Genomic DNA, 19,498 nt, shown 5'->3' with positions numbered 1-19,498 from the left:
ATTTCATTTTCTTCTAGTTTCTAGTATTGCACTTGAGAACTTTGATGCTATTCTGCCTCTCATTCCTTTTAGGATCATCTTTTTTATATCCAGTGTTCTGAAATTTCACAATATTAGTAGACCTTTTCCCAGTCGTTTTGTTAATACTTTGTTGGATATTTCCTTTAGGTGACTAATGTCTTTTAAGTTTATGAAATATTTTCATTTTATTTATTTGGTAATTTTCAACCATTTTCTTAGTTTTTAAAAAATGTGAGGTAATTCTACTATATAGGATGTTATACTTCCTGAATTAATCTTTTAACTTAAAAGAATTTGATATTGCTCATTGTCCAATTTTTATTGTTTTTGTTTTCATTGTTATTTAAACTTCTAGGAAATATCCTTGACTTGACTTTTCTTCTAACATTTTTAACTTTTAAAATAGTGAGTTTATTTTTAAATTCCAGGAACTCTATTTTTCCATGACTTTTCTCCATTTTGTAACAACCTGTTCTCATTGTTCAGTTCCCACCTATGAGTGAGAACATGCGGTGTTTGGTTTTCTGTTCTTGTGATAGTTTGCTAAGAGTGATGGTTTCCAGCTGCATCCATGTCCCTACAAAGGACACAAACTCATCCTTTTTTATGAACATCACACACTGGGGCCTATCATGGGGAGGGGGGAGGGGGGAGGGATTGCATTGGGAGTTATACCTGATATAAATGATGAATTGATGGGTGCTGACGAGTTGATGGGTGCAGCACACCAGCAGGGCACAAGTATACATATGTAACAAACCTGCACGCTATGCACATGTACCCTAGAACTTAAAGTATAATTAAAAAAAATAAAAAAAACCGGTTCTGATTTCAAAGACAAGTTCTTCAGCTTTTGGAATCTTGGACTTAGACCACTGGTTTGCCAGGGGCTCTCGGGCCTTCTGCCACAGACTGAAGGCTGCACTATCGGCTTTCCTACTTTTGAGGTTTTGGGACTTGGGCTGACTTCCTTGCTCTTCATCTTGTAAATGGCCTGTTGTGGGACTTCACCTTGTGATTGCGTGAGTCAATACTCCTTAATAAACTATTTTTCATATATACATCTATTAGTCCTGTCCTTCTAGAGAACCATGACTAGTACAGCTATTTAATGTCATTCTATGTAAAGAGGAATTAAAATATGAACTTATTAACATAAATATTAGAGCCCATTTTTATATTACAAAATGCCGATTTTAAGTGCAAATATAAGCATTTAAACCATGTGTGAAATCACTAAAATTATACAATGTATATTTTTTAGCTCATACCTGCATACTCCAATAGTGAAAATGCTGCATAAACTGACTGAACTGTTTTTGTTTCAGTTTTTCCACATATGCACCTTCTACAGACACTCTCTACCCATGACTTACTAATTTGTAGGAAGCAATAAGTGAAAAATAATAATATGTTGCTTTATCTTTTCATTTCTTTCTTTCATAATTTTCAATGTATTTGGCTCACACAGAGAAGTAACACAAGCAGGATCCTGTGGTTATTTTCTATTCTCAGAATTCCTTTTTTTTTTTTTTTTTTTTTTTGCTTTTGGAGTAAGTTCTGGTTGACACCAAAATCCTGGCCTCTAGGGGCTATTAGCTCCCATGTTTACTTAGACACAGGTGTAACACACTTACCTTATACTCACTTGGAGTCTTGCTGAAATGTCACACATCATGGATCCATTGGAATTTTGTACTCATAGATCAATATAAATGCTACACGGAAATGAGGTGGCAGGGAACAGTAGGGGAAATACGTATTGCATATCTCATGCACATGCTCCATTGTCCCATGAGGTTTCAAGTATAAAACCCAAGTTCACAGATATAATTAAGGACATCCAGACAGCAACATCAGAAGCTTTACAGCAAATGTTTTGAGCACAAGACTCTGTGCAATTGCACAAGTCACATACCCATGAAGTCTGTCCTGATTGCATGGGATCTTACACTTTTTGCTGTATTCTTTCTAACTTCGATTTAATGTCCAGTTTAATTATTTTTATTCTTGTTTATTTAAAGAAAACATATTTCAGTCTATAGATTTTGAGTACAACATTAGCTGTATTCCATACATTTTGGTGTCTAATTGTCACAGTTTTTCTACCCTATAATTTTGATTTCCTATTTAACCTAAGAGTTACCTAGCAGTATAACTTTTGGTTCTATAATGATATATCTTACTCTATAAATATAAGTCTTTAGAAAATGTCACATAATTTATTTCCCTTAAATAAAATTTAAATCCAAGTCTATTGTGGATTGAATTGTGTCCTCTAAAAATATATGTTGAAGTCTTAACTCCTAATATCTGTGATTGTAGCCTTATTTGGAAATAAGGTCTTTTCATGTGTAATCAAATTAAGATGAAGTCCTACTGAATTAAGATGGGTCCTCATCCAGTGATTGTTGTGTTACGAAATAAAGAAGAAGGAGATTTGGACACTGAGACACAGGAAGGAAGGGCATGGGAAGATGGAGGCAGAGACGGAATTTATGCTACAACCAGCTAAGGAATGCCAAGGATTGCTAGCAACCACCAGAAGCTAGATGAGGCAAGGAAGGTATCTCCCGTAGGACCCTCAGAGGAAGTATGCCCTGAAAACAACTTAATGTCAGACTTCTAGCCTCCAGAACTAGGAAAGGATTGATTTCTGTTGTTTTAAGCCACCCTAGTTTTGCTAATTTGTTATGGAAGCTCTAGGAAACTAACGTAGATTTTGGTACCAAGAAATGGGATGCTGCTATGACAAATATTTAAAAATGTAGAAATGGCTTTGGATTTGGGTAGTGGGTAGAGACTGGAAAAAAATTGAAGTAGATGATAGAAATGCCTCTATATTTGCTGAAAATATGGAGGTTAAAATGCTTCTGGTAATTTCTCAATTGGAAATGAGAAACATGCTATTAGACACTGGAAGAAAGGTAATCCTTGTTTTAAAAAGGCAGGAAACATGACGGAATTGTCTTCTTCTGTTGGATGGAAAGTAAAACTCATAATTGATAAACTTGAATATTTTCCTGAGGAAATGTCCAAGTAGAAGGTGGAAGATAGGGTCTGGTTTCTTCTTGCTGCTTGTAGTGAAATGTAAGAGGAAAGAGAAAATTGAGGGAAAAAACAGTAGAATTTGATGATTTAAACAATTTTCAGCCATTTATATTTCAAAAGCTGTTAAGACATGCTCTTTAGAGAACAACGGTGTGGTGGAATAAATTTCTACTGGAAAGATTAGGCGTGTGACACCTGAATCCAATTAACCACTTCTGCAGAAAGCCAAGAAAAGAAATAGGGTTATCCAGGAAAGATCTGTGGAGAATGCTCATGTCTAATGGCATGGGATCGTTTGACATACATGAAAGATGCACGTGGAATATTAGAATGTTATACCACTACATACACTGCCAGCTTGGACTGAAGGGAACAGAGATGGCATGAAATGAAGGAAGGCTATGCGACCTCTGAAATACTGCGTGAGGAAAACAGACTGATAAAACTACTTGGCTGCAAACATCTCTCATCTTTCAAGAAAAGGGATAAATGACTGAGTGTGGTTCAGAGGTCAATGGATCTTATTCCCATTTACCTCTGCTTGAGGGGATGGATTACCCCATTCTCTGTGATGTGTTTATTTCACATAATATGCCCATATCAAAACTTATCATGTACCCCATAAATACATGCACCTACTATGTACCCTCAAAAAAATTTTAAATTAATAAAAAGAAACTGAAAAAAAGGTCACTGGGGACAATGGAGCATCTGTAGGCCCAGAGTTGGGAGTTTCAAACCACAGAGGATTATTCTCAGGTTGGGAAACTTATTGGAGTATGCCTTACTCAGTTTTATATTTCATAGGACTCATAATCCCTTTATTCCTTTTGATTTCTCCCTTTTTTAGTGGGGAAATTTATCATATTTCTTTCCCACTATTGTATTTTGGAAGCAGTTAACTTGTTTACACAGCCCCACAGTAAAAGAGGAAATTTACCCCAGGACAGACCACACCAAGTGTATTACTAATACCTGATTTAGATGATTTAGAAAATGAGATTTAGATCTTTCTGAATTGATAATATTTAGATGAGATTTGGGACTTAGAGTTTATGCTGGAATGGTTTAAGGCATTAAAGAAAGATAAAAATTTGTGTGGAAGTTAAGGGTTGACTGCTATGTGTTTAATTTTGCCCCTCCCTAAAAGGGATATACTCAAAGTTCTATTTTCCTGTTTCTGTGAGTATGACCCTCTTTGGAAATAGGGCCTTTTGTAGATGTAATACAGTTATAATGAGGTCAAGCAGGCACTCATCCAGCGAATGGTATCTTTATAAGATAATACGGCGGAATATTGGACACTGAGACACAGAGGAGACAAATGAGAAAGAAAGCAATGGGAAGATGGAGGGAGAGACTGGAGTTATACTACCACAAGCAAGGAATGCCAAGGATTGCCAGTAACCATCCAAAGCTAGAAGAGGCACCTAAGAAATCATCCCTAGAGTTCTTAGAGGGAGAATGATTATGCTGATACTTTGATTTCAGATTCCTGGAATGGTGAAATAACACATTCCTGTTGTTTTAAGCTACCCAGTTTGTAGTACTTTGATATGACAGCCCTAGGAAACTGATTTAAAATCCAAACCTGAATTTTGTTGAATTTAAGGGAGATTACAAATTCAATCTTAATCAGGGCTAATACTCCCAAATCCATCCTGAGTTACAAAAGATGCCAGCAATATATCAAATGAGACATTTGCAAAGGCCCTTCTGGAGTTTGGCTCATGCTGCTGCTGCTTAATTGTTGAAATCTCTTTGATTCCATGTATATTGATGGCTTTCTTGATTCAGTGCACTTTTTAAAACAGGATCCTCTTCCAAGTCTAAAAACCATTGCTTTAGATATCTTGCAATCTTCATAGTAGACAATGATTCATAAAACCACAAACTTCCCAGTCCTCCTGAGTCTAGGAAAGTCTTCACTCTCTCTAGTGCTTATCGTGTCTTTTTTTCAGGCTTTCTCTCTCTCTCTCTCTCTCTCTCTCTCTCTCTTTCTTTCTCCTCCTCTGCCACCTCCTCTTCCTCTCCCTGCCCCCCGATACTACTACTTCTTCCTCCTTCTCCTCCTTTTCCTCTTCCTTCTTTCTCCTCCTTCCTCCTCCTTCTTTCTTCCTCCTCCTCTTCCTGTTCCTCTTTTCATTCTTCCTTCTTCCTTCTTCCTTCTTCCCTCTTCCCTCTTCCTGCTTCCTTCTTCCTTCTTCCTTCTTCCCTCTTCCCTCTTCCTGCTTCCCTCCTTCTCCTTCTCCTTTCTTCTTTCTTCTCTTTCTCACTCTCCCTACTACCTCTTCCTAAAGAATATTTAGAAAATCTATAGGCCGGGTGAAGTGGCTCATGCCTGTAATCCCAGCACTTTGGGAGGCCAAGGTGGGTAGATCACAACGTCAGGAGATCGAGACCATCCTGGCTAACACAGTGAAACCCCGTCTCTACTGAAAATACAAAAATTTAGCCAGGCGTGGTGGCACGTGCCCAGCTACTCGAGAGGCTGAGGCAGGAGAATCACTTGAACCCAGGAGGCAGAGGTTGCAGTGAGCCGAGAGCCGAGATCGCGTCACTGCACTCCAGCCTGGGCGACAGAGCAAGACTCTGTTTCATTAAAAAAAAAAAAAAAAAAAATCTATCATCTATATTGTCTTTAAGGGACTTGTATTTTGGATACATCAAACTTGTGTAAGAAAAAGGGAGCCAAGGTCTTACTAGCTTCTTAAAATAGAGGAAGGAAAAATCTACAGAACAAGAATTCTTTCTTTTACTTTTTTAACAGCTACAAATATAAAACAGAGATTAGTATAATAACAGACTACCCTGTCATAGTTCCATTCATTTTTAAATTTTAAAATAATACCCCTACTTTCACATTTTTATTGCACTGTAGTTGAATAATATAACACATGATTTTTTGCTTAATGAGAATTTATTTGTATTTATTAATGTCTTTCTGTGTTTCCATGTCAGTGATGTGATTGACAGAAAAATGTTAACACACACTCTAATGGTTATAGAGCATATTTGAAGAAAAAGGATCCACAAGCTTACCAAGACATGTACACAAATAAGAAAATCAAACATTTTATGAAACAGAGCTAAAGGATTTTCATGTCCCTGAGTCACCATGATAATTTAGAGCTGCAAATGATACGGTCACATAGAGTAGAATTTATTCCAAGTGCAAGATAATTTTGCCTTGGCTCACTAACTTTCTAACTTGTTTGACTGTGTCCAGTTTTGCTCCCTTCCAATTCATTTCCATACTGGAGTTAGAGTTATCTTGTTAAAAGGAAAATGCACTTATGCCACCCTTATATATAGATCTTTTCCATTCTTTCCCATTACGCTTAGGATAAACTGTGAAATCCTGAACGTTGCTTACAAATACTTCAGCTTTCAAAACACTGCCTACCTCTCCAGTTTCATTTCTTGTCCAAAATTCCTCAAGAATTCTCTTATTCATTATACCGTAAACATCTTCCTTTGTTATGGAATATGCAGTATTTCTCTCTTTCAATATTTCATACTTGCTGATTCTTCTACTGGTGTTCTTTTCATAATATACTACCTTGATAGTTTTTACCTTTTTGCTTTTTGGGAAATTCTTCTGGATTCTTGACTAGATTATATTATTTATATATTTAATTTCTACCTATGCCTCTCAATTTCTGTCTTCCCCAATTTTACCTGTTATTAACAGCTTGCATTAGTGAGGTACATATGTCAAAACTGATGAGACAATATTGATAAATTATTATTAACTAAAGTCCATGCGTTACATTAGGGTTTACTCTTTGAGTTGTATATTCTATAGGTTTTGATAAATGCATGAGACATCACGTATTCACCATTACGGTATCATACTGAATAGTTTCACTATCCTAAAAGTCTCCTTTGTTCCACCTATTTGTTCCTTCCTCCTTCCCTCCCTGCAAATTCCTGGTAACAGCTGTTCTTTTTACTCTCTCTATAGTCTTGCTGTTTTCTGAATATCATGTAGTTGAAATAATATAGTATGTTTGCTTTTCAGGTTGACTTATTTCCTTTCGTAATATCCATTTAAGTTTCCTCCATGTCTTTTTGTGGCTTGTTAGCTCTTTTTGTCCCTGAATAATTATTTATTTTATGGATATACCACAGTTTATTTATCCATTTGACCATTGAAAGGCATCTTATTACTTGTAAGTTTTGGCAATTATGAATAAAGTGGCTATAAATATGCTAGTGCAGAACTTTATGTGGACATGAGCTTTTCAACTCATTTGGATATATGCCAAGGAGCATGACTGATATGGTAAAGACATGTTTTCTTTTTAAAGAAACTTCCAAGCTGTCTTCCAAAATGACTACCATTTTGCATTCCCACCAGTGATAAATGCTACTTCATGTTGTTCCACATCATTGTCAGCGTTTGGTGTTGCCAATGCATTTGATTGTAGCCATTCTAACAGGTATGTAATGATATCTCATTATTGTTTTAGTTTATAATTTACTAATGATTTATGATGCTTAGTGTTATTGTATATACTTATTTGCCATTTGTATATAGTCTTTGGTGACATGTCTGTTCAGATTTTGCCCATTTTTAAATTAGATATTTGTTTTCTTACTGTTAAATTTTAAGAGTTATTTATATATTTTGTATAGCAGTCCTTTTTCAGTTATGTGTTTTACAAAGAATTTTTTGTAGTATGCAGGTAGTCTTTTCATTCTTTTTTAAAAATTATTTTTGAAACAGGGTCTCATTCTGTCCCCCAGGCTGGAGTGCAGTGGTGTAATCTTGGCTCACTGCAGTCTCAACCTCCCAGGCTCAAGGGAATCCTCCCACCTCGGTCTCTCCAGTAACTAGGACTACAGGCATGCATCACCATGCCCAGCTAATTTTTTTTAATATATATTTTTAACAGACACGAGGTCTCGCCATGTTGTCCAGGCTGGTCTCAAACTTCCAGTCTCAAGCCATCTGCCCACCTTGGTCTCCCAAAATGCTAAGATTACAGGCATAAGCTACCACACTGGACCTAATTTTTAATTTTTGTGAGCACATAGTAGGTGTTGAACATACCTCAACATAATAAAAGCTATGTATGACAGATCTACAGCTGTTATCATACTGAATTGGGAAAAACTGAAAGCCATTTCTGTAATATCTGGAACACAACAAGGATGCCACTTTCACTCACTATTATTCAACATAGTAGTGGAATACCTAGCTAGGGAAATCAACAAGATTAAAAAAAAAAAAAATCCAAATTGGAGTGGAAGAAGGCAAACTTTCTGTGTTTGCAGATGTTATGATTTTATATTTGGAAAACCTAAAGACTATTGGAACTGATAAATTAGTTTTATTCTTTTAAGGTGGCTTTCACAGAGCAGAAGTTTGTAATTTTAACTGTAAGTTCAACTTATCAGTGTTTTCTTTCATGGATCATGCTTTAGGTGTTATATCTAAAAAGTTATTGACACAATCACCTGGATTTTCTTCTGAGTTTTGTATTAGTCAGCTTTAGATACCATATAAAAATAGCAAACACTGGTTGGCTTAAGCAAGAGAAATTTGTATTCTCACAGTCTGGAAGCTGGAAGTGTAAATTCAGGGTGCCGGCATGGTTGTGTTTCTTGTGATGGCTTTCTTCCTGGCTTGTAGATGGCACCTTCTTGCTGAGTCCTCACAAGACAGAGAAAGAGAGCAAGCTCTCTAGTGTCTCATCTTATTAGAACATTAATCCTAGCAGGACCCCACCATTATGTCCTCAATGAACTTTAATTACTTCCTTAACCCAAATATAGTCACATTGGATCCTTAACCCAAATATAGTCACATTGGATGTTAGGGCTATAACATATGAATTTTGGGAGAAACAGCTCATGTCATAACAATTATATACTAGAATTTTGAAAGTTTTTCATTTTACATTTAGGTTTATAATCCGTCTGAGGTAATTTATTTAAAAAACTGTAAGGGCTAAAGGGGATGTGTCCTCTAGTTCTATGATTAGGTCTCAGTCTTTTAGTTAGCCTATGCCACTGGGTTATGACCTTCACAAGTTCTTCTCAAAGATTTTCCACCACTTAAGTGAAACAAGAAAGTTATTGGGAACCTTCCTGTCTCACATAAGAGGTGAAAAATACCCTAGACTTGGATATTTCCCTTAGTTAGAGTTCTGAACAATTCCAGTGAAATTGCTTAGTGTCTTTTTCTCCCTACCTTTGTTGACATGTAATTGACAAATAAAAATTATACACACGCACACACAATTTACAATGTGATTGTTTGATATACACATACATTGTGAAATGACCACAATGAAATTAATTACCCATTCATTACCACACATAGTTACTATTGTTTCCTGTGTGTGTGTATGCATAGCATGATGGCAGATAAGACCTACTCTCAGAGATAAGCAAGATGGCTGACTAGACGCATCCAGGAGAAACATCTGCCACCAAGGGACTGGGTCATTAGGAAGACCTGCACACTCCTAGAAGATTTTCAGAAGGAAAGCATTGAGAGTGGATGGAGGGAAGACGCAGATGCTGGGCTGAAGAGGAGGAAGCTGGGAATCCTACAAAGATTTACCGCACACTGGGACTTACTCCTGGCCCCCAGTGACTCCTGTGGGAAGAGGTGAGTTAAACAGGCAAGGAGCAACCCACTCTCACCACGGCCTCTGGAATCCCAAGAGGAGGAGACGTCACAATCACCATGGACACTTGAGTTGGCAGGGAGAGCTGCTTACAGAAGTGGAAGGTGCAGAACTCCAATCAGCTTGGGGACCAGAGAGTTTAGTGTAGGAGGATCTGTAGTGGAGCATAGCCGGGGATGCCCATGCCCCTAGCCTCGGCTTGCTCCCATAGGAGACCTTAAACATAGGGGAACTGTCAGACCTGAACTCTACAGGGTGGTCTTGCCGGTGAGATGGGCCCGGTCAGACCTGAACACTCCTCTGTCGGCTGACCTCTCCAGCGTCCCCAGCCTGGCCGCACCTGCTTGGAGCACAGCCTCGGGTGTCAAGGGTTGATAACTCCTGGGGGCCCCACATCATAGCTCTTGCACTGGTGAACCACACCTGACCAGCAGAGAGCTCCAGCAGAGCGTCCCCTGTAGGATACGCACCAGCCCACTCGCACCCTCCTCTAGCTCCAGCTTCCCCGGTGCTGCTATGCCTGTGTGCACTCGCCCAGGACCACCCACTACATCACTTTGCTGGTGCGTGTGTGCAGGAACGGACCTTGGCTCCCCTTCTCCCCCAGCACGTGTGTGCAGGTGGGCCATGCTGTGCCACTGCTGCCAGCATGAGTGCACCCCATGCCCTCTCTCCCTGCCACACCACCATTGCCTTTGGAGCATTGCTGGGAGGAAAGTCTGCCAGCCCCGTTCCTGCCAGTGCCTGTCTCCTGCGCCAGCACTGCTGCCAGCGCACAATTAGCACGGGAACAGCTGCCCAAACTCCATCCTGATCAGCCACCACCGCCCATGTGAATGTGCACAGAGGACACACACAGTCCTGTACCCACCAGCACCGTTGCCTCCATGTCAACAGCACCACAAGCACGAAGGTATACATAGTCTACGGCAGGGGCACCTCGCCACCCTGAGCCATGCTGCCACCACCTGCAAGAAATGCCCATACAGAGGCCAGCACCCTGGCACCCACTAGCACCCTGTCACAGCCAAGAAGCATGGACCGCACTGTGCTACCTCTGCTGCTGATCCTGGCATGCATAAATGAGGTTGGAGCCCGCTGCTGCTGCCCTTTGAAGAACTTTGGCTGGCACCACCCATCGGAGTGTTGTGACCAGTGGTCCAGAAGCACCTCAGCCCCTCCAGTGCAGCAAATTCCTAATCTCCAGGAGCCAGATAACAAAGCCAGGGCCTGATACCTGCCCCTCAGAGTTATAGAACCCAGTCCAGGAGTCCTGAGCTGAGCCTTGGCCCCCTAAAATCTTCAGAAACAAAACCAGTTGACTGAACCCACCTTATACTAAAATCAAACAGTCAAGGTCATCAAATATGATAAAAGAAAAAAATCCAAAAGACAGCAACTTCAAAAATTAAATGAATATCAGCCAGGAAAGGAAAGAAGAAACCAGCATATAACTCCAAAAGCCAGAGTACCTTCTTTCCTCTGAATTATCACATCACTTCTCCAGCAAGGGTTCTTAACCAGCTGAGATGGATGAAATGAAAGAAATAAAATTCAAAATATAGGTAGGAATGAAGATCATCAAGATTCATGAGAGTGTTGGAACCCAATCCAAGGAAACTAAAAATCATAATAAAACAATACGGGAGCTGACAGACAAAATAGCCAGTATAGACAAGAATGTAACTGACCTGATAGAGCTGAAACACACACTACAAGAATTTCATAATGCAATTGCAAGTATTATAAGCAGAACAAACCAAACTGAAGAAAGGATCTCAGAGATTGAAGATGGGCTTTCTGAAATAAGACAGTCAGACAAGAATAATAATTAAAGAAAGAATAAAATGAATGAACAAAAACCTCTGAGAAATACAGGATTATGTAGAGTCCAAATCTACAACTCATTGGCGTCCCTGAGAGAGGTGACAGAAATGGAACCAACTTGGAAGATATATTTCAGGATATCATCCATGAGAACTTCCCCAACCTAGCCAAGGAGGCTGACATAAAAACAGATACACAGACCAAAGAAACAGAACAGAGCCCAGAAATAAACCCATGCATATATGGTCAACTAAACTTCAACAGTGGCACCAAGAAGACATAATGGGGAAAGGATAATCTCTTAAGTAAATGGTGCTGTGAAAACTAGTTATCCACATGTAAAAAAGTTGGTCAATTTTCTTATACATATACAAAATTAACTGAAAATGAATAAAAACTTAAGTTGAAGACTTGAATCTGAAATAGTTTCTTTTGAGGTCAGGCCTTGGTAAGAACAGAATTCTCTAGGTGTATTACAAAATGGCTACCTATTATTTTTGCCCCACCCTGCTGAAAGTATGAGGATATTTTTCTCTGATCTTCACAGTGAAAACATGGCAGGGCTTCTGGAATTAAAACTCATGAAAGTATGGGCCCCTTATTGTCGGTCTGGGCCCCTTTAGTGTTTTTAACCCTCACATTTGTCCACACAGTGCCTCCAGCATTTTATCACTTACGGTTTAAGATTTCCTGTCTTGGTTCTGGTTCCCATGGAGGTGTCTGCTCTTGGGCTTCTACTCCATTGAGTTTTGATTCTCATTATCTACCTGTTTGTTCCTCCAATTTGGGGAATAGCACTTTGCCTTGTGACTTCACTTCTAGATTAGTTCTAAGAAGAATTGTTGGTTTTGTTTGACAAGATTTTTTCTTTTTGTTAGGATGGCAGTGATGAATTGCAAGCTCCTTACATGCCAATCTAAAAACTAAAGTCTCCATTGATTACTTTTTATTATGCAATTAATATGTAAACATATTTATTATATTAAAGATGAACATCTTACTAAATGGTAGTCTCTTCTTATAATCTCCCCTAAATCTTCGTCCCCATGTTCATTTCAAAGATAAGCATATGGGTTTGGTCTATAACCTTTCAAATCATTGTCAATGCATTAATATTTATATAACTGTACCTATGCAAAATATACAGGGCTATTTGTTGTCATTTTTGTTTTTTTGTTTTTTTTTACCTCCTCTCTTCTTTTAAACTTGTCAAAGTTTGTATTTTAATAGGTTTTTTTGAAATCACTAAATTTATTTTGTTCTATGGATGATACTTTTTTCTCTCCTTGTCTTCAGCTTCCATATGTATTAATTTTTTAACTTGATCCATGTCCACTTCTCTGTACTCTTTCTAGTTTTATATTCCAGTACTTAATTCATTATTTTTATTATTCATATTCAAGTACATTACTTTCTTAATATAACATTGACTATATCAGACAGGTACTGTTTATATTGTTTACATCTAAATACATTTAAAAATTCTTCAATTTATCTTTGATGAAAGAGTATTTTAGAAGTGTATTCTTTTCGTTTTTAAGTTGTATAGAATTTACGGATAACCTTTTAAAAAATTATTGCTAAATTTTTTAATTGTAATGTGTGGATATGGTTGGTACACGGTGATTATTTCTAATTTGTCAAGACATCCATGTGAATTTCTGCAAGTGTTCCAAATATGTTTTTTTACCTTACCTTCAAATCAAGAATATGTTTTATTTTAAATGCATTCATTCATGTGATTACTCAAATCCTCTATAAATTTATTTGATTTATTTAATTTATTGGTTTCTAAGAAATATCTGTTCATGTCTCTTACCATATTGCACACTTTTTCAAAGTCACCTTGAGAGTAAATCAATATTTGCTTTCCTTTAGTCAAAATATTTTGAGAATGTAAATAAATGTTCATGACTTTTATATATTTATTTGATTTTTCTTTACCAACATATAATATCAAACTTTGTTTCTCTTAATGCTTTCTATGATAAAAACTATTTGGTCTATACCTGCTTTTATATTTAACCTTTACCTGGTACTTTAAAAAATTCATTTATTTTCCACATTTTTGTGTCATTTTAGTTAGGTGCCACACTTATGAAAAGCCATTCTTGAATTTTTAGAAAATCCATTTGAAGATCTTTGACTTTTAATAGATGAGATGAACCAATTAGCATTTATCCAAATACTGACTTATTTGGCTTTATTTCTGCCATTGTATTTTGTGCTTCCCTATAATAATTTTATTCCATTTTTACATTGAGTGATCAAATTTATTTATATTATTTATGCTTTAAGGAGGTTCTATTTTGGTGTATTTTGAGGATGTGTTTCGAGATATAGACCTTGTCTTAGCAGTTCTTATAGTGCTGGCTTGGTAGTGGTGAATTATCTCAGCATTTTTTTTTTTTTTTATGTTGTTGCTGTTGTCTGGAAAAGACTGTATCTTTCTTTAATTTATGAAGCTTAGTTTCACTGGATAGAAAATTCTTGGCAGATAATTGTTTTATTTAAGGACGCTAAAAATAGGACCCCAATTCCTTCTAGCTTATAGGGTTTCTGCTGATAAATCTGTTAATCTGATAGGTTTTCCTTTGTAGGTTACCTAATGCATTTGCTTCACAGCTCTTAAGATTCTTTCCTTCATCTTGACTTTGAATAACCCAATGACTGTGTGCCTAAGTGATGATCTTTTTGTGATGAATTTCCCAGGTGTTCTTTGAGCTTCTTGTATTTTGATGTCTAAATCTCTAACAAGGCCAGGGAAATTTTCTTTAATTCTTCCCTCAAATATGTTTTCCAACCTTTTAGATTTCTCTTCTTCCTCAGGAACACCAATTATTCTCAAGTTTGAACATTTAAGATAGTCCCAAACTTCTTGGAGGATTTGTTCACTTTTGAAAATTCTTTTTTCTTTGTCTTTGATGGATTTGGTTAATGCGAAAGCCTTGTCTTTGAGCTTTGTTCTGATTATTCTATTTTGTTTCTCAGACTTTCCAGTGCATTTTGCATTTCCCTAAGTGTGTCCTTGATTTCCAGAAGTTGTAATTGTTTTTTATTTATGCTCTATTTCACTGAAGAGTTTTCCTTTCATATCCTGTATCATGTTAACTTTACCTTTCTCTGGTCCCTCTTTGATTAGCCTAATAATTGACCTCCTGAATTATTTTTCTGGCTAATCAGATATTTCGTTTTGGTTTGGATCCATTGCTGGCGAGCTGGTATGATATTTTGGGGGTATGAAAGAACCTTGTTTTGTCATATTACCAGAATTGTTTTTCTGGTTTCTTTTCATTAAAGTACACTATGTCAGAAGGAAGATCTGGGATTCAAGGGCTGCCATTCAGATTATTTTATCCCACAGGGTGCTCCCTTGATGTGTGTTCTCCTTTTTCCCCTTGGAATGAGACTTTCTTGGAGCTGAACTGTAGTAATTGTTTTTGCTCTCCTGGGTCTAGCGACCCAGTGGAGCTACCAGGCTCCAGGCCAGTACTGGAGAGTGTCTGCAAAGAGTCCTGTGATATGATCCATCTTCAGGTCTTGCAGCTGTGGATACCAGCACCTGCTCCAGTGGAGATAGCAAGGGAGTGAAGTAGATTCTGCGAGGGTGCTTGGTTGTGTTTTTGTTTAGTGTGCTGGTTTTGTGTTGCTTGACCTGCAGCCAGCAAATGGCACTTTCAAGAACACATCAACTGTGGTCCTATAGGGAGGATGCAAGCTTGCCCAAGGGACACCTGGTTAAGTATTCAGGTTTCTCAGGTGGTGGGCAGGGCCATAGAGCTCCCAAGAAATTATGACCTTCGTCTTCAGCTACCAGAGCAATTAGAGAAAGACCACTGGGTGTGGGCAAGGATGAGCGTGTCTGAACTCAGCTTCTTCTTGGTCAGGGTTCACTGCAGCTGCTGTGGGCATGGGAGTGTGGTTCCCAGTCCAAATTAGTTATATTCCCAGGAGGATTATGGCTGCCTATTCTGAGTCATACATGTCACCATGGAAGTGGGGGAAAGCTCGCAGTCACAGGCTTCACCATGCTCCCATGCAGCCCACAGTCCCAAAGGCCCATCTCACTCCCACCATGCCCCATCAACAGCACCAAGTCTATTTCCAGGCAGCCAGTGGCCAGGGCTGAGAACTTGCCCCAGACCATGAGCATCCCAGTTGAGAAAGCAAACAGACTCAGAGTTCTTCGGCATCTCAGAGAGCCTACAAGGGTTATCCAGGTCCTTCAAAGGGTCTGTGGATTCTCTCAGCTTTCCTGGTATGTACTTGCTATAGTTCTTGGGACAAAAGTCTACAATCTGAGTCTCCACATGCTACTCTGTCAATCCAAGTGGGAGCTGCAACTAGTCCTGCCTCCTATCTGCCATCTTAATCTCTCTCTAAATTGTAAACTTGAAAATAGTCTTCTGTGACTTATATCCTGATATTTGGACATGCTGGGGTGGAAGTTGATCTTCCAAGGCCCCAAGAAGCCCCAGATTTTGCTGAGTGTAGCCCATGCAGTAGCTGTTATGCTTGGAGTTGTATGCTTATGGCTCTACCAGGATGAAATTGCACACTGGTGGCTTTACTGATTTGAGGCCTTGGAGATGACTCTATCCTCATGGCTAGACATTGCTCTATGGGGGGCTCTCTGCAGTGACACAGCCCCAGTGGCCCGCGTTCCAAGGCCCTTTAAGGCATGCTCTGAAATGTAGGTGGAGGCAGTAATGTCCCTACAGCTCATGCACTTTGTGCCCCCATGGAGATGGCACTGTACCAATGCTGTCATGGTTTACCATGAGTGCCTTCTGCAGGGGCAGCATGAGCCACACCTGGCTTGCTTGAGCCACAGCTGGAATGGCCAAGGGGTGAGTGCTGTACTAGAATGACAGGAGCAGAAAGTTGAAATCATCCTGCTCCCAAGACCCTGGCATTCTCGGCCGGTGATAGGTGGGGCAGTCCCAGAGATCTCTGAAATGTTTTCAGGGTTATTCTTTCATTGTCTTGATGAATAGTATCTGCTATTAATTTAATACTAATCTTCTTATCAAACTAATCTCCTTATTAAACAGTTGCTTAGCCATCCTTGGTAGGCTCTTCTGAACACACTTTATAATTATATGGCCAGGCTGATAATTTTCTAAATTTTAATATTCTGCTTCTCTTTTGATTATAAAATCTATCTTTAACTTTTTCTTTCTTCTTGCATTTTACTATAGTCAGTTAAGAGAAGCTGTGCAGCACGCTCAACACTTTGCTTAGATATTTCTTCTGCCAAATACCCTAGTTCATCATTCTTAAATTCTACCTTACACAAAAGTGGTAGGATAGCAATACAATTCAGCCAAGTTTTTTTTTTTTTTTTACTTTGTAACAAGGATGGCCTTTCCCAGTTTCCAATAAGACATTCCTCATTTTCTTCTAAGGCCTCATCAGAATGGCCTTTATTATCCATGTTTCTACCAACATTTTGTTCATAACCACTTTGATCATTTCTAAGACTGAGGCTTTTTGTATAGCTCTCCTCTTCTTATCAGCTTTCACCAGAAATGTCCTTAATTTTCCATTTATGGCAATACAGGCTTTTTCCAGCATTAATTTCACAACTGTTCCTGCCCCTATCCATTACCCACTTCCAAGGTGGCTTCCACATCTTTAGGTATTTGTTATAGCAGTGCCTCCACTTCTTAGTACCAATATCTGTCTTAGTGTCTTTGTCCTACTATAAAATAATAACACAAACTGGGTTATTTATAAAAACATACATCTATTTCTCACAGTTCTGGAGGCTAGGAAGTCTAAGATCAATGTGCCAACAGGTTTGGTGTCTGGTGAGAGCCTGGTCTTTGCTTTCAGGATGGCATCTTATTGCTGCATCTTCCATTGGGGATTAATGCTGTGTCCTTACATGCTGAAAGGGGAGAAGAAAGTGAAACCACTGCCTCAAGTCCTTTTATAAGGGCCACCATGCATTCATAAGGGTGGAGCCTTCATGACTTAATCACTTTTCAATAGTTCCTGCCTCTTAATACCATCACTTTAGGGGTCAGGTTTCAACATATGAATTTTGGGGCCACATACATTCAGAAAAACTTTTATAAAATAAATACCAATTCTTCACAAACACTTAAAAAACAAGGGTAAAGGAACATTTCCCAGCTCATTCTATAAAGCCAGCATTGCCTTTGTATCAATCCAGATAATGAAATCAGAAGAAGATAAATCTGTAGACCAATATGCCTTTTAAATATAGATGCAAAATCCTCAACAAAATACTAACAAACTGAAACAAATAATATATAAAAAGGATTAAACACAATAGGCAAGTGGTATTTATCCCATAAATGCAAGATTAGTTCAACATCCACAAATAAATTAATAAAATATTCAGTATCATTATAATACAGGAAGGAAAATGCGTTGTCTCCACAGATGCAGAAAAGGCTTTTGAAAAATTGAACATCCCTTAATGATAAAAAAAAAAACCTTTAAACCTAGAAATGAGAAGGAGCTTCCTGTGCCTGATAATGGACATCTATAAAAGCATCCATTGCTACCATCATCATTATATTTAATAGTGAAAGTCTGGATCCTTTCTCTGTAATATCAGGAATAAGATGAAGATTTTGGCTCCAACTACTTGTATTCTTCATTGTACTGGAGGTGCCAGCTATGGCAATTAGGCAGGAAATGAATTGAAAACATCCATATCAGAAAGGAAAAGGTAAAACTACCACTATTTAGAATTAATAAAATAGCTCATAAAGGTTGAAGAATACAAGACCAATATACAAAAATTCACTACATTTCTATTACATTTGCAATGAACACCCAAAACTGTAGTTAAGAAAATCATCCCATTTACAATAGCAACAAAACAGATAAAATATCTAAGAATAAATTTAAACAACTTGTGGGTTCATTTTTTTTAGTGGCATACTCGAGAAATTACAACATGCATTCTTAGTTTAGTAAACCTACTATAAATTAGAATTTTTCTACTTCCTGGACAATTAAAAAACTTTGGAATAGGTTAACTTCATTTAATACCCTCGCATTTTGTGTTATTTTTGTCACATATTTTAATCATGCATAACTGGCAAATATTTAATGTTCCACAGAATATAATTATTATATCCTTTAATGCTGTCCTGCTGATAATGAATTTCCAGGTTTTTGCCTTAGAAAGTTATTTTGTTGACATAATTTTAGAAATTGGTTGGGCATGGTGTCTCACGCTTATAATCCCAGCACTTTGAGAGGCTGAGGAAGGAGGATTGCTTGAGCCCAGGAGTTTGAGACCAGCCTAGGCTACATAGTGAGACCTCATCTCTACAAAAAGTTTAGAAAAAGAAATTAGCTGGGCATGGTGGCTCACTGCTATATTCCAGCTGCTCAGGAGGCTGAGGCAGGAAGATTGCTTGAGTCCAGGAGTTCCAGACTGCAGTGAGCCATGATCATACCACTGTACTCCAGACTGGGTGGCAGAGTGAGATTCTGTGTCCACAAAACAAAGCAAAACAAAACAATTTGGTTTTAAAAATTACTATACATATAATAAAATGCAAAAAATTCAATGTACAATTTGATGGGTTTTAACAAATACATACACCCATGTAACCACTACTAAATCAAGATGTGAAACATTTCTGGGACTCAAGAAAGTTATCTCATGCCCCTTTGTAGCAATCACCACCACTCGTTTTTTGTTTTTTTCAACTGAATTAGTCTCTCTTTATTCTCTTGGTAATCTCTTCCAAAGTTCACTACTTCCATTGTAGGTGAGGAAATGTAAAAGACTTCATTTCACATGTTGGCACTGTCATAAGCATGGTTTTTCCTTTTACTGCAACTCAGAATTAAAACTTTAGATTCTTGATTTTTTTATATTCCAGTCCTAGAAGTAATTTCCACTGAAGAAGTTATCTGATGACAGTCTTATTTTTCTAGTAGTGCCTTATAACCCAGCTCCA

Source organism: Piliocolobus tephrosceles, chromosome 12, assembly GCF_002776525.5.
Source record: "Piliocolobus tephrosceles isolate RC106 chromosome 12, ASM277652v3, whole genome shotgun sequence".
Taxonomy (NCBI): domain Eukaryota; kingdom Metazoa; phylum Chordata; class Mammalia; order Primates; family Cercopithecidae; genus Piliocolobus; species Piliocolobus tephrosceles.
The sequence above is the reverse complement of the archived record's forward strand: the minus strand, read 5'-3'. Positions refer to the sequence as shown.